Source organism: Marmota monax, unplaced genomic scaffold, assembly GCF_021218885.2.
Source record: "Marmota monax isolate L192 unplaced genomic scaffold, Marmota_monax_Labrador192_F-V1.1 WCK01_AAM20220418_F8-fsc00576, whole genome shotgun sequence".
NCBI lineage: Eukaryota > Metazoa > Chordata > Mammalia > Rodentia > Sciuridae > Marmota > Marmota monax.
In genome coordinates, this window is record NW_026692820.1 from 268,808 (window position 1) to 281,813 (window position 13,006).

General features: G+C 35.4%; 1 pseudogene; it reads left to right on the forward strand.

The window, feature by feature from the left end:
* The first annotated feature begins 7,355 nt into the window (after nucleotides 1–7,355).
* Nucleotides 7,356–8,294, forward strand: LOC124095380 (olfactory receptor 12D2-like; annotated as a pseudogene).
* Nucleotides 8,295–13,006: the final 4,712 nt, after the last annotated feature.

A 13,006-nucleotide genomic window follows, 5' to 3' on the forward strand; every position in this document is an offset into this window, starting at 1 on the left:
AATTTTTAGAGCATTACAGTTTTAAATAGTAGTTGAGTTCATCTTGACAGAATTATACATGCATAAAATTCAATTTCTGTTCATGCTCCCCACTTTCCCTGTCCCTCCTACATATCCCCCCCCAACCCCACCAATGGTTCTCCTTCCTCTACTCTACTGTTCTTCCTTTTGCTCATCTATTTATTAATTCTTGGTTGGTTCTTTCCAGTTATTCATAAAACTGAAATTCCTTATGTACATTTATATATACACATAATTTCTTAAAAATTTATTTCACATTTCCTCCCTCATCCCATTCCTCAGCTCTCTCTTCTCTTCTCTTCTCTCTCTCTCTCTCTCTCTCTCTCTCTCTCTCTCTCACTCACTTTCTCCCTCTCTCTCTCTCTCTCTATCCTTCTTCTACTCTACTGATATTCCCCATATCTTTATGATATCTGATCATCCCTTTCTTTTTTTTTTCTTTTATTTTACTCTAGCTTCCACATTTGAGAGAAAACATTCAACCCTTGAATTCCTGAGTTTGGCTTTAGCATGAAGGTTTTCATTTTCATCTATTTAGCAGAAAATGCCACAGTTTCTTTTTCTATTTCTATTTCTCTAAATAATTCATAAAATGACTGGGGATGTGGTTAAGCACCCCTGAGTTAAATCTCTATTACTTAAAAATAAAATGTAAAAGTAGCCAATAAGTACATGAAAAAATTATCAACATCCTTAGCAATCAGGAAAATGCAATAGAAAACTACCCTGAAATTCTATTCAATCCAATTAGAATGGCAATCATCAAGAATATAAATAATATTAAATGTGGTGGGGATGTGGAGGTGGGGAGGGACTGTTGGTGGGAATAAAAAACCCTAATAACATTCACCATGGATATCATTATGGAGGTTCCTCAAAAAGCTAAAAGTAGAACCACCATTCAGTTCAGCTCTATAACTCTTTAGTATTTTTCTAAAAGAGTTAAAGTCAGTATATATATATCCATGCTTATTGCAGAACAATTCACAATAGCCAAGTTATGGAACTAGCCTAGGTACCCATCACCAGATGAATGGATAAAGAAAATGTGGTATATACACAGAATTTTATTCAGCTATAAAGAAAAAGGAAACTATGTTATTTTCAGAACAATGGATGGGAAATAAAGACGATAATCCTGATCAAAATAAGCCAGACTCAGAAAGAAAAGTATGTTTTCTTGTCATGAGCCATCTATGGGCTGTGTGTGTGAGCTATGAGCATTTGAGAATATGAGGGGACTGGCCTGGGGTTAAGCACTTTTTGGGTTGTGCAACCCACGTGTGCCTTTTCCCTCACTCTGCCTGTGATCCCACACAGCTGAGATGGGCATGACTTGCCAAGATGTCAATCAATCTGCTGACCACTAGACATCACCAAGCAAGACTCCACCCTTTGAAACCCAAACCATTGCCTTATTTGGGTGGAACTTTCTTTCCCCAATAAATAGAGGGGTTTGGGGTGTGCTCACTCTCTTGTTTGCCTCTCTTGCTCCCCTTGCCCTCTTTCCAGCATGGGAGGCTGATCTTTGAGGTCGCAGAGTCCTCTCTGACCCCTGCAATTGAGAAAAAGTTATTTTCATGTTTGTGTGATTTCTTCGCCGTTTTCATAGTTATTGATACAGCCAACTCCTTTGAACACAGTTCATCTCATCAACTTGGCCAGCTGGAGACATTTTCTCTCATATTTTGAAGGAGAGGGGATGCTAAAGGTTGAAGAGTGACCAGAAGCAAGACCACTGGGAACAAGAGGTTGAGATGAAGGTTATCAACACATCTTGCACTTCTGGATATTATACTCTATTAGATAACAAGTCAGTAAACAATAAAAAAAACAGATAATTAAAACTTATATCATGAATAAGAAGACAACATTGGGATAATGTTCCTTTATTTTATTCTCAGTGTGGCTTTTCCCCCACAGCCATACTATAATACAAATTAGGTTGTGTTATTCCTCGGTTTAAAACCTGACAATGATGTTCACCTCATTGCTAGAATATTTCTCTCTCTCGCTGTCTCTCGCTCTCTCTCTCCCCCCTCTCGCTACCCCTTTGCAGAAAATTACTCGATAATAAGGATTTCTCCATCAGTTTTATCATGTACTATCATTCCTTTCTATACTAACAAAGAACGACACCATCACCAACATTTGGTATAATCTCTCTTTTTTGTTCTAGCCACTATACTGAGTGTGTAGTCAGATCACATCGTAATATTAATTTTAATTTCCCTTACAATAAAGAAATTGTTCACTACATTCATTAGCTACTTTTATATTCTCTTTTATCAATTATATGCTTAAGTGTTTTACCCACTTTTTCTTTTGAGTAATATGTCTATTAATCAACTTGATATGATCTGAATCTAAATATAAATCCTCAGACAACAGATGGAAAAAATATTCCCCTATCCTATGGTTGACCTTTTTATTCTGCTGATAATGTCTTATGATGAAGGTAAATTCATTTGTGTTCTTTGGATTTATTTAATATTAAAATTTGTCCATCCACTATTGTCATGTATGTAAGAAATTTTTGAAAGTTAAAAAAATTGTCCAAATGATGTTTATAAAAGTTTAAGGATTGAAGATGAACAAACTTTAACAGAAGTTAGGTTGACTAATTACAACAGGCATTTCAAATTTTCCCACTATAAGAACTATAAAATAATGAATTTCAGTTCAGCAGAAGCTGGTAAGAGTTTAAAGCTCTGAAAATAGAAATTGCTAATGGAAATTAACAGAATTTTATTAACAGAAATTATTTATTATAAGTCATTCAATGACTATTAGGTTAATAAGAAAGTTGTTGGTAATTTTTGTTCTTCCCTATGTCAAGTTATGGATCAAATAGAGCAGAATTTGTCTAGACATAGTCCTAAGAAGCAAATAAGCACATGGGAAATTTTCTAAAGTGAAAAAAATATTTGGAAATTATCAGAGTACCTTGAAGAATAACTAATGCCTAAAATTACTTAAACCAGAAAGCAGTTTTATAATACTGTACCATATTTATTTTTGAGTTTGTGATGCAAATGATACATATTAAATAAAAATTTAACTATACTGGAGAATAAATATTCTTCATGACATCTTAGAAATAATTTAAATACTCAGAAATATTTAATTTAGGCAAATTATTCCAAGGATATATAAATAGCCTGGCATCAATGTTTGTGCTACACCTTATCTTGAGGGTTCCTCTTGGTATAAATTCACTCAATTGCACTGATTCAGTTGCACTGAATCAAAAAATACATTTTGGGGGTTTGTTTGTTTGTTTGTTTGTTTGTTTGTTTTTAACTGAGAGTTTAGGTTCCAAAAGAGAAACTCTGAAACTTCCTTCCTTTGTAGGTAGGTTTTTGTCTATTAGATCCCTTTCACTATACTATCATATTCAGAGACCTTGGCTTTATCCACTGGCCTCAATTCTAACCTTCTACATTGTTTTGGGCTCAGGTCTTTCTTCTGTAAACAAAGTTTTCTATAATATCAAAATTGCTTGAGAGAAGAGCTGTCTTAATTCTTCGAGGCATTTTTACAAAAGAAGAGTAAAGATTTGACCTTTAAGATATCAAGACACACAATAAAGTAATGTTAATTAAAATTCAGGTTGTTCAATGAAAAATAACAAGTGGAGAAATACAGCATGCATTTGGGGGCCTTGAATATTATAAAGATTATATCATGCATTTTTGAAGAAGGAAAAGCTAGTCTGTCTGTCTTCACAGAGACAAAGTAAAGCCAATTCTTTTCTTACAGCATGTATAATGTGACCTCTAAATGCCTAGAGTCGTAAATGACAAATATTAAACTCTACATCTGATAAATGTGTGGAATTCAGTGCAAGACAAAAAAATGATAAAATTGAGATGGTTTATGTTTCTAAAGAATGAAGACTATATTTCAGTGATTTCTAGAACTAAATAGCCTCAGTTTTAGTTTTGTAATTTATCACCAAAAAATGGAAGTTTACTTGAATCCTTGAGGCTTGATTTTCTTTTGGTAAATTTTAATGGTTTTAGTACTTCTTTCATTTGGCTTTTCTGAAAATTAAATGAACTACTGCATGTTAGGAACTCAGAACAATAACTTATACTTAAGGAGCATGCAGTGGAGGTTATTTATTTGCATTATATTTGCAGCATATAAAATAACGATGACCCATTAATGTGATTCATATAGAATGAACTCCTACCAGAGCAACAAAAATAAAAAGCCAGTAAAAATATGGACAAAGTACATTACACATTTAAAACTGCTATTAGGTCCTTCTATAGATAGCGGATCCACATGGTTACCCCTTAGATTAGTGAGACAGAAACTTTTACCTAAAGAATATAACAAGAAATGAAAATTAGGAAAAGCCAATAGCAAAGCCAATAGTATTCCCTAAGCAGAGAAAAATGTAAACTTTTGTATGCCAAAATTAGAGAAAAGTTATTACCAACAGTGAAGAGTCAGAAGAAACAAAAGTACTACTACTTCCCATTACTCCTTTTCTTTGCTATCCTTAAAATCACAGTAATAACTGAGTAGAATATTAAATATAACCATCTTTCTGTATTAATAGGATATGTGAGTCACTGATTAATTTTCTTTACCAATTTTCTTTCTACTTTAAATTCCGAAGTATGTTCTAAGGGAGTGCCCAAGAAAAAAAGTCCACACCTCTATCTTAGGAAATGAAAGGAAATTTGACTAAGAAAGCACATTAGGCTGTTGATACTTGTACTGTCCATGGCTCTGAAATTAAAAACCAAAATGCAGCAAGAAAAGAAAATAGGAAGAACAACAAAACAATAGAACTCCACAGAGGAATTTCATAACACTACCCCCTCATCATTGTAAGTGTTGAATGGTACCTGTTTATTCCTATAAGAATCCCTCTTTGTATCAGGGGGCACACTCTCTCTCAGGATTTTTGTTTAGAGAGCCATGGATCATTAAAACGGGCAGCAGATTTTCAGAAAGCAAAGAAGAGATTTTGAAATACAAGTGGTGTATTCTGAAATCTCATCATGAAATTGTCACTTTGAATATTTTTCTGTCATGTATAATCACTAAGGCTATAAACCTGAAAATGTTTCTTAATTGTTCAGTGATTCTGAACATGCCATCAGGTAAGAGAATGAAATAGGAGAAGGCTGAAAAGTTGCCCATATTTTTTGTTAATGCATGATCTGTCTGCTTATTGGCATTATCGCCAATTGTTCAGGATTTAAAGCTGGTTTCATATCTTATGATGATTCCTCATCAAATAGATTTTGAAAGCATTTTACTTCCCACATCTTTAGTGATATACTTCATTATCAATTTAACATGCCTCATTTTTTAAATATTCCTCAAGGCAAACCTGTAATCTCTAAATACTGAAATTGTAGGGAAAGAAACCATGCCATACAGAGGAATGTGAGATCTAATATTCTTTAGAAGTTAGGAAAAAATTATTTATTCTTTGACTACTTATTGGTTTTATTTTGTTCTGTTATCAAATAGATTTTTGATGCAATTTTATTGGGTCACAGAAGCAAGACTTTTGTTTGGCAGATCACTTGTTTATTTCAAAGGGTGATAAAATTTTTGAACTATATACACTATGCATGGCTATTAAGAAAGTTATTCTGAATTATTGGAAGACAGCTCTTCCTGGCAGTATAATAGAAGTTAACTTCCCAAAATCTTCTCCAAAATAAAGCTAAAAGTCCCAGAGGTTCCCAGGAAGGAGTCATTCACTTTTTTACTCAAATCAGCTTCTTCTTTCCTCTGACTGTTCAAACCTCAAATGATTCTTCTGTTTTAGAAAACACCTCAATGTCTGCATCTCTTCAGATTTCCTTATAGTTCTTTTTCTTCTTTCAGTTCCTGCCCCATCTACAAGTTCCCCACATGTCCTTTTTCCTCCCTTTCTAATTAGCAAATTAACTCACTGTGCATGTTAAAGGAGAAACGAAGAGCTACTTGGAATTTTGTCTGCTTTTCTCAGTGTAGTTAAATGAGATAAAACCAAGTACTTTACAAATGTTATAGAAGAAAAGATTCAAGAGTTTTCTCAGTAGACAACACTGAGTAGTCAAATACCAGATCTCATAATTAATAATTACAATTCCTCAAGAGTCTCAGCATTCTCAAAGTAAAATGCTATTATTTCAATTCTGCAAAAGAAATGAAAATTAATGCATTTCTTTAATAGAAGAAAAGAATTTTATTTAATGGGAAAAAAAAGAACAAACAGAAAACACGTTTGCAATTGAGGAGACCTGGAAATTTGTGACATCTTTGGAGACAGCAGATACAAAGCAGACAGAGTTCTGGTGTCATGAGAAATGATATAACTGCTGGTGATGCATTAAAGGAACCAAAAGTCAAGGAGGTGATTTGCACTTGAGGTAGAATATTCTTTGATAGTCTATTCCTGAGGACTGAATTTATTTCAGGCAAAATAAAATAAGACTTAAAATGTGTCAAAAAGAAGACAAGATTTTAAGGGATTAAAGGAATAGATAATTAAGAAGATAACATTAAGTAATGTAAGGTGAAAATTTTAACTCATAAGAGGAAGAAAGTTTATCCAGGGATTTCGGCATCTAAAAAAATGAAAGAAAGAAAGAATCTGAGGGCAACTAAACAAGAGAAAAACAATAACATTTGTCATAAAAGAAGTGATTTGAGATCCTACTTGAGAAAATACAAGGCTCAAATTGTAGAAGAAACAAAGCCCAATATTGGATATAGCAGTGATAAAATTTCAAATATATCTAGATTAGTAATGATTTGTTGGTCTCATTTCCTACTCAAATAGGACTCTGTGACTTTTCCAAGAATGTGGATCAGAAAGAGATGAGCGAGAGAACAGCCTAGCCCCTTTTACTACAGAAAAGTTATTGTCCCGGTTTTAGGGATTGTTCATTTATTTAAGAACTTTATGATCAATAATTCCATCCCTGGCTATTTTTCTTAAGTAAAATTCTTCAGGTCACTTCCCACTCAATAAGGAGATCACAGGGGTGGTAGAACACTTAAGATCTTAATTATCACCTCATGCAGCTGATTTAGGAGATGAAAAGGAAGTTGTTTTGGAATGTAGATGTTCACAGCTAGAGAAGATGGTAGACTGAAAACCTGCTCTAAATCCCTAAGAAAAAGAAAAATATTAATGAAAAATCCATGTAGCCTAAACATTTAAATATTACACAAGATCTGAGGCAGGGTTTCATGCAAAACTCCCACACTCTTCCTCAAAATTTTTTGTCTTGGCAAGAAAATCATCAGTTAGAAAGACTGATTCTCATTAGGAATAAGGTTTCAAAATTACTTCTTCTTTATTTTAAGTGATGTTGAATCAGACTTCAGTCATTGAATTTCTTCTCCTGGGATTGACAGACATACAAGATCCACAGCCTTTTCTTTTTGCAGTTTTCCTCACAATCTACCTTGTGAATGTGGCTGGGAATGGAGCCATCCTGATGATTGTCATCTCTGATCCCAGACTCCACTCACCTATGTATTTCTTCCTGGGAAACCTGTCATGTCTAGATATCTGCTACTCCACCGTGACACTGCCAAAGATGCTGGAGAACTTCCTCTCTACACACAAAGCAATATCTTTCATGGGATGCATAAGCCAACTTCATTTCTTCTACTTCCTGGGTAGCATAGAGTCTCTGTTGCTGGCACTGATGGCATTTGACCACTTTGTGGCTATCTGCAAACCACTTCATTACACTGTCATTATGAATCCTGAGCTCTGCACCCAGATGGCTATCACCATCTGGGCCATTGGATTTTTCATGCCCTGCTACACTCCATTATGACATCTCGCTTGAACTTCTGTGGTCCCAATCACATTCATCACTTCTTCTGTGATGTTAAGCCATTGCTGGAGTTGGCCTGTGGGAACACTGAGCTCAAGCAGAGTCTGCTCAACACTGTCACGGGGACCATTGCCACAGGCCCCTTCTTTCTGACACTTCTCTCCTATTTCTACATATTTCTCTCCTATTTCGACCTACCTCTTCCTCAAGACCCAGTCCTGCAGCACACTTCACAGAGCACTGTCCACCTGTGCCTCCCACTTCATGGTGGTTATTCTTTTCTTTGCTCCTGTTATTTTCACCTACATTTGCCCTACCTCAGGGAGCTCTAGGGACCAGGATCGCATCATTGCCATCATGTACAATGTGGTCACGCCTGTTCTTAATCCACTGATCTATATTTTGAGGAAAAAGGAAGTGAAGGGTGCCTTGTTTAGGGTGATCAGAAAGAGACCCTGACCTGAAGGGATCTAGAGAACTCTTCTGAAGCATAAATTACAAGACAATGAGAGAGTTGAGAGACATAAGTATACTGCTTCTCAAATTGTTTAGAATGTATACAACAAAGGAAATTGGATAACAGAAAAATACTAAATGGAATAATGTGCTCTAGTTGTGTTAAACAATATATTCCTAGGTAACAGAGGGTAAACATTTTTTTCTGGAACACTAACCATGAAACCCTAATGTTGAATTTGTTTTAAAGAATATCATATGATAATATTGATTTACAATATATTATAATGTGTTCTTGTACATAACCAGGTATAGAGATATGTGTATACGCCTTACATTTGGTATATATGAATAATATTTAGGTCTGTTTATCTGTGTGATCCTTCTAGGCTAACACATTTTTAGACTTATCAATAAAATTATTATACTTTTATGTTTTTAGAATTTTAATTTAAAGATATGTTTATTACATTGGAAACAAATATCAATTCACATGTGAGTTATGAAAATTTTTAACAGGTATGTCCTGATTTCTTTTTGGGTTCTGTCCTTTTAATAGATAATGATTCAAAATTCAAAATACATAAAAAGGTAATGTGTATGGCCCTGTCATCTCCGCTTTCAGCTGCAGCCATTAATTCAGGGAAGTCCATACAAGAGGTGACAGGAGATAAAGAAAAGACAAACAGAGGAAAAGCACATAGAGAAAAAGCTGGGCAGTCAAACTCCACTGGCGTTTGACTGACTCAGAGCTAGCTCAGCACATTTATTATACACATTTCATCAAAAGGTTATTTTTGAGAAAGTTTCAGCAAAGCACGCAATCTGAAGAACACAGGACTGATGAGACATGAGGGTTATCTTGGTATGTTCAGAATTCTCTATTCCCAGGAGCTGGTGCATGAGCTCAAAGTCCAGAGTTATATAAATCTGTCCCTTTGCACAGTTTACTTGGGCAGGCATCACCATAGCAACTGAGCCATCTTGACCTGCACCTTCACACAGGAAGTTCCCAGTGCTAACACAGCCATGAGTCAGTAAGACCATGATTCAAGTCACTGCTCTGCATAATAAGAAGCCCCTCCCTGCCCCCTGCCCCCACACACATAACCCTCATGTTAGTGTCTGCTTGTCTGTCCTTGCAGAGAGCCTTTATGCATACACCAACAAGTACAAATATTTACTTTTAGAAAGAATGGAACAAAAATATATTGTTATGTGAATAAATCAGTGTACCAAATTAGGTGTGTATTAGAGATCTTTCCTTATCAGTACATAAAATTTCCCTTTTCTGTTTTAACCTGCCTACTACATGCTACTTCCACATGTGTCACACTTATTAGGTTTGTCCCCTCACATTGCATATCTATGCTAATTCAAGTCTTGCTCCAACACATAAACCTGTACATGGCATGTGTATAAAATCTATTTGTAGGATATATATACAAATCTATTTCATATACGGAAGTCTTTTTAGGATAAATTCTTGGGCATGGAAATGTTAGGTAAAGAGATACAGGTGTTATAATTCTGATCGACATTAACATAGTATCCTCCCCAGACGTTATAACAACTTGCACTCCCACCTGCAATAAAAAGACTTTGTATTTTACACTGCACTGAATATGAACAGTGCCAATAGCTTACCTTCTACATGCTTCTTCATAAAATATTCTACTTTTGCAGCTGGAGATGTAACAAATAGTGTTCTAAAGATTCTTCTGAACCATAGAAATCTGCAGAATTTCATTATTGCTATGGGGATTTTCAGGCTATTTGAAACCAAGAAAGAGAGTAACTGAGAGAAAGGAGAAGCTGAGTTTAAGATAATTCTTAGTGACATACACACGATACAAAATGTTTCTCCCCACTGCAACATAAACACTTAAAACATTCCGCTTCCACACAAAGTGTATTCATGTGAAAAATTAGCCAATTATGCTCTTTATTATTTTAATGCACAAATTCTGCACAAGTGCTAGATTTACTAATGCCCTGTCCAAGATATTTCTAGTAAATAAAGACAGGGCACACAAAGGTACCCATGTGGCAGAAAAAGAAGAATCTCGCATAAAGGACATGCTGAAGAGAGAATGAGCTAGAGAAACACAACTGAAATGTTTCATCTCCTTCATAATAAACAAAATTAAATTTTAAAGAAAGGAGGAAAAATTTTTAACTAAATGAATTGATGATTTTATTTTCACATTTCACAATTCAAATGAAAATTGCTTTTTTTTTTGTCCAGTAAGGAAAATGAGTAAAGCAAATGATGTTGTAGTAAACTGCTTAACATAAGTAAAATGATCAGTAGTTTACCTAAATAGTTCTGGCACCTGTTATCTTCAGAGATGTTTAAGAAGTAAAATGGCCAAACTGGTAAAAATTACCATGAAGTATTTAAAATGCAACCAAGTCAAAAAAGAATCTCAAGAATCTGTTTTTAATCTCATTGGTGTGTTATTTTCCCTTCATCCCCTTGTTCATGGAAAAGAAAGATATTCAAACGTATTCCTATTTTTGTGTTTTGTTTCTCTGTTTCTATCTTTGATAGGCTGCAGTATAATATAAAGGAAATATGAAGAATTCATCAAAATTTTCTTTGCCTTATTTGGCATCAAATTCATACTAAATGAAAGCAATGAAGTTATAGCTTCTAGGTCTTCCTAAAACAAATAGACAAGACATATATTCCTCTCCATCTCTAAATACTTAGAAGAGGCTGCTGGCTCTGAAAGGATGTGGGTAACAACATTTACAATTATTTAAAGATACATAAGGGTAAGATTTTGCAAGCTATTTTGAGCTGGTATACTGACTATTCAAAATTTCTATTTTCACTTTGGCAAACTCAGTTTGTTTCTGACTTCTGTCTTATGCCTTCTCTGTCTCCTAACTAACTCAACCTTCTTCAGTCCTTCAATTCCTGTTTTGCTGAAGATAGAATGTATATGTGGAGAAGGCACCACATACAGCCTGAACTGACTTAGACTCACATTTCTTTGGTTTTAATAACTATAGAGGAAGTCCTTGATGTTCTGTTTAGCTATTGTTGCCTAATACTCCAAAATTTAGCGTCTTAGTCAATTATTTAAATAAGTAACATGATTCTGGTGGGTCAAATTGAAAAGGGATCTGCAGGGAAGGGTTGATATTTGCTCAATAATGTCTGGAGCCTTTGTTGGGATGACTTAAACATCTAAAAATAGAAAAGCTAGAAGCTGACAAAGTCTATTTCTCTCTATCTTGTTCCATGTCATTATCATGAGGTTCTTCAGTGGTAAAGACTTTCCTAATGGGAGTCAGTAGCTCAAGGCAAAAGCTCCTGGTTGTCTCAAAGACAAAACTTGGTTCAAAGCCAAGAACCAAAATTAACATAATGTTCTATTGGTCATAATCTACTAGCCAAAGTAGTCACAGGTGAACCAATTTTGCAGGGAGAAAAAAGTCTCTACTTCTCAATTTAAAAATGATCAAAGAAACTGAGAAATGAAGTTGATCAGATTATACTAGGTATGTGTATAAATATACCACAGTAAATTCCAATTTCATATATAACTATAATGTATCAATTAAAAATAAATAAGTAACAAGAAGGAAGATCAAGTAGAGAACAGAGATCAGGGGAAGGGAAGAAGGAAGGCAAGGGATAGTATTGGGGATTGAAATGGAGAAAACTATGTTATATGCATTTAAAAATATGTCAGAATGAACATCGCTGTTGTGTACAATTGAATAGCTTTTGCGTGGTCATTCTGGCCAAAACATTCAACAAATACAACTTAGAAAAGGAAGTTTATTTTGGCTCACAGTTTCAGAGGTTCAGAGCATGATAGAACAACTCTGGGCCCAAGGTGAAGTAGATCATCATGGCAGAAGGCTGTGGTAAAGAAAAGTACTCAGGACTTGGCAACCAGGTAGCAGAAAAGAGTGGGGCCACAGGGAAGATGCACCTTCCAGGTCACATCCCAAGTGACACCTCCTACAGTCATATCCCACCTGCCTACATTTACCATCCAATCAGTCTGTTCAAACTAGGATGGACTGATTAGGTTACAGCTCTCAAAACATAATAACATTCACCTGTGACCATTGTTGCATTAGCAGAAACTTTTTGGGGGACACTTTACATCCAAACTCTAGCATTCTGCCCATGGTCCCTGGAAACTCATGCCCATTTCACAATGCAAAATACATTTAGTCCATCTCTATGGGCCTCCATAGTCTTATTAGTTTTAGTTTTATCCAAAAGTCCAAATATAAACTATCATCTGAGACTCAAAGCAAACTCTGTAAAAATCAAAATATACAGTGGCACATAATAAACATTCCAATTCCAAAATGGAGGAAAGGGACATACAAAGAAGGAGTGAAGCCAATGCAAGATGAAATTCCAGCTTGACAACCTGGTCCACTAACACCAAGTGCAGCTCTAGGGCACACAGAGGCAAAATGTTCTCTCCAAAGCGCTTGGGCAGCCTCCCCCCTTTGGCCTTGACAGTTGCAGGACATAGGGAATTTTTAGCCTGGCTCTTTCCACAGCCAGCAGCTTTTCTTGGCAGAGAGACTATGAGATCAGTGCACAAGTGCAGGGCAAACTGAAGAGAAATTGTGTGGCTCTGCCCTGGCTCCACTTCTAGGCCAGTCTTTAGCAACTATCCCTCCATGAATATTAGTACCCCACTCCAACAGGTTGCTGTCTCTCCCTCTGGAAA